The sequence below is a fragment of the Bison bison genome, unplaced genomic scaffold (genome assembly GCF_000754665.1).
Source record: "Bison bison bison isolate TAMUID 2011002044 unplaced genomic scaffold, Bison_UMD1.0 scf7180017864181, whole genome shotgun sequence".
NCBI classification, from domain to species: Eukaryota; Metazoa; Chordata; class Mammalia; order Artiodactyla; family Bovidae; genus Bison; species Bison bison.
In genome coordinates, this window is record NW_011494753.1 from 5,494,805 (window position 1) to 5,498,325 (window position 3,521).

A 3,521-nucleotide genomic window follows, 5' to 3' on the forward strand; every position below is an offset into this window, starting at 1 on the left:
GTCCCCAGCTCTGACCTTTGACTCAGCAGGACACGTGCCACCCTTAATGCCTGATTTCCCATCATGAGAACTTTGGAGCATCAGAGGTGGAATAAACAGGCAGCAGGGAATGACTTCTCTTAAAGGAAAGCCAGACAAGCTGGGGCCTGGCTGAATGGAACAGAAGACTGTGTAACTATGGAAGAGAGAAGCAGAGAGGAAGGGGTAGGGAAATCAGAACTCAGTTATCTCACTGAGTTGAGGTGTCAGAGGTCAGAGTTCAGGAAAGCTGGGGTGCCTAGAATTTGTGAGATAGAATACCAGACAAGAGAGAACTGGCAGAGAAAGAGTTCGATGAATCTCTTTAGGTGTCTTCTTGAGTCTTTGGCGGAATACCAATCCGCACAGGCATAGGTGGAACTTCAAGAAACTGGAAGAATAGATGCTGGAGGAAGATCAATGGCTGGGGCTAGAAGACAAACAAGAGCTTGTATGGGGCCAGAGATATTTGTGTTTCCATCAGCCAGACTGAAGGGCACTTAGGAGGTATGAAATACAGACTTCAGAAGCGACAAGTGTTAGCTATGGGGCTAAATCAGCCTTAGAGGAAAGGCTATATAAACCTGCCCTGAAAGGCTTCATTAAACACAAGTTTCAAAACGAAGTTGAGAGAGAGAAAAAAACTTGAATAAATTAACATGGGTGAGAAAACTAAGAAACCTAACATACATGTAATTGGAGTCCCAGGAAACATTTTTTAATTGAAAAAAGCCTGAGAAATATCTAAATTTGATTAAAACTGTAAATCCATCAACTCAAGACTCCCAGTGAATTCCAAGCAGGGTAATCACAAAGGAAAACCATTCCAAGACACAGCATGATCCCATTGCTGAAAACCAGTGATAAAAGAAAAAATCTTAAAAGAGGTCAGAGAAATAAGATATACCATGTGGAAAGGAACAAAGATAAGAAAGTACAGACTATTTATCAGAAGTTATGCAAAGTAGAAAACATTGGGATGGAGTCTTTAAAGAGCTAAAAGGAAAAAAAAAAAAGAAACCCCATTAACCCTGAATTCTAAACCAAATGAAAATATCTTTTGAAAAATGAAGGCAAAAATGAGAAGCTGACAGAAGGCAATTGCCCTTGGACTTGTATTCCAAGAAATGTTGAAGAAAACTCTTTAGGAGGAAGGAAGACGAACCAGATGAAAGGGAGGACATGAAGGGATGAAGAGAGCCAGAAACAGCATATATGTGGGCAAACCAAAAAGAACATCTTCCCTTTCTTTAAAAAAATTTTGAATGATACATGACTATTTAAATACTACATTGTAGTGACTTCTCTGGTGGGTCCAGTGGCTAAGACTCTGCTCTCCCAGTGCAGGGGCCCAGGTTTAATCCCTGGTCAGGGAACTAGATCCTACATGCTAAAACTAAGAGTTGAGCTCCCATGCCACATTGGAGAGTGAAGATCCCAAGTGAGGCAACTAAGATCTGACATCAGTTCAGTTCAGTCGCTCAGTCGTGTCCAACTTTTTGCGACCCCATGAATTGCAGCACGCCAGGCCTCCCTGTCCATCACCAACTCCCGGAGTTCACTCAAACTCATGTCCATTGAGTCGGTGATGCCATCCAGCCATCTCATCCTCTGTCGTCCCCTTCTCCTCCTGCCCCCAATCCCTTCCAGCATCAGGGTCTATTCCAATGAGTCAAATCTTCTCATGAGGTGGCCAAAGTATTGGAGTTTCGGCTTTAGCATCAGTCCTTCCAATGAACACCCAGGACTGATCTGCTTTAGAATGGACTGGTTGGATCTCCTTGCAGTCCAAGGAACTCTCAAGAGTCTTCTCCAACACCACAGTTCAAAAGCATCAATTCTTCAGCGCTCAGCTTTCTTCACAGTCCAACTCTCACATCCATACGTGACCACTGGAAAAACCATAGCCTTGACTAGATGGACCTTTGTTGGCAAGTAATATCTCTGCTTTTGAATATGCTATCTAGGTTGGTCATAACTTTCCTTCTAAGGAGCAAGCATCTTTTAATTTCATGGCTGCAATCACCATCTGCAGTGATTTTGGAGCCCAGAAAAATAAAGTCTGACACTGTTTCCACTGTTTCCCCATCTATTTCCCATGAAATGATGGGACCAGATGCCATGATCTTCGTTTTCTGACTGTTGAGCTTTAAGCCAACTTTTTCTCTCTTCACTTTCACTTTCATCAAGGGGCTTTTTAGTTCCTCTTCATTTTCTGCCATAAGGGTGGTGTCATCTGCATATTTGAGGTTATTGATATTTCTCCCGGCAATCTTGATTCCAGCTTGTGTTTCTTCCAGCCCAGCGTTTCTCATGATGTACTCTGCATACAAGTTCAATAAGCAGGGTGACAATATACACCCTTGACATACTCCTTTTCCTATTTGGAACCAGTCTGTTGTTCCATGTCCAGTTCTAACTGTTGCTTCCTGACCTGCATATAGGTTTCTCAAGAGGCAGGTCAGGTGGTCTGGTATTCCCATCTCTTTCAGGATTTTCCACAGTTTATTGTGATCCACACAGTCAAAGGCTTTGGCATAGTCAATAAAGCAGAAATAGATATTTTTCTGGAACTCTCTTGCTTTTTCCATGATCCAGTGGATGTTGGCAATTTGATCTCTGGTTCCTCTGCCTTTTCTAAAACCAGTTTGAACATCTGGAAGTTCATGGTTCATGTATTGCGGAAGCCTGGCTTGGAGAATTTCGAGCATTACTTTACTAGCATGTGAGATGAGTGCAATTGTGCGGTAGTTTGAGCATTCTTTGGCATTGCCTTTCTTTGGCATTGGAATGAAAACTGACCTTTTCCAGTCCTGTGGCCACTGCTGAGTTTTCCAAATTTGCTGACATATTGAGGTGCAGCACTTTCACAGCATCATCTTTCAGGATTTGAAATAGCTCAACTGGAATGCCATCACCTCCACTAGCTTAGTTCATAGTGATGCTTTCTAAGGCCCACTTGACTTCACATTCCAGGATGTCTGGCTCTAGGTGAGTGATCACAGCATCATGATTATCTGGGTCGTGAAGATCTTTTTTGTACAGTTCTTCTGTGTATTCTTGCCATCTCTTCTTAGTATCTTTGGCTTCTGTTAGGTCCATACCTAACAGAAGGTCCTTTATCGAGCCCATCTTTGCATGAAATATTCCCTTGGTATCTCTAATTTTCTTGAAGAGATCTCTAGTCTTTCCCATTCTGTTGTTTTCCTCTATTTCTTTGCATTGATCACTGAGGAAGGCTTTCTTATCTCTCCTTGCTATTCTTTGGAACTCTGCATTCAGATGCTTATATCTCTCCTTTTCTCCTTTGCTTTTCACTTCTCTTCCTTTCACAGCTATTTGTAAGGCCTCCTCAGACAACTATTTTGCCTTTTTACATTTCTTTTTCTTGAGGATGGTCTTGATCCCTGTCTCCTGTACAATGTCACGAACCTCTGTCCATAGTTCATCAGGCACTCTGTCTATCAGATCTAGTCCCTTAAATGTATTTCTCACTTCCACTG

The 3,521-nt window shown here is 42.3% G+C and overlaps 1 protein-coding gene across 1 annotated transcript in view; it reads right to left on the minus strand.

Moving 5' to 3' along the window:
• ACSBG1 (acyl-CoA synthetase bubblegum family member 1) overlaps nucleotides 1-3,521 on the minus strand; it is a 59,497-nt gene that overhangs the window by 8,075 nt on the left and 47,901 nt on the right. The gene's annotated exons all lie outside the window — the stretch shown is intronic.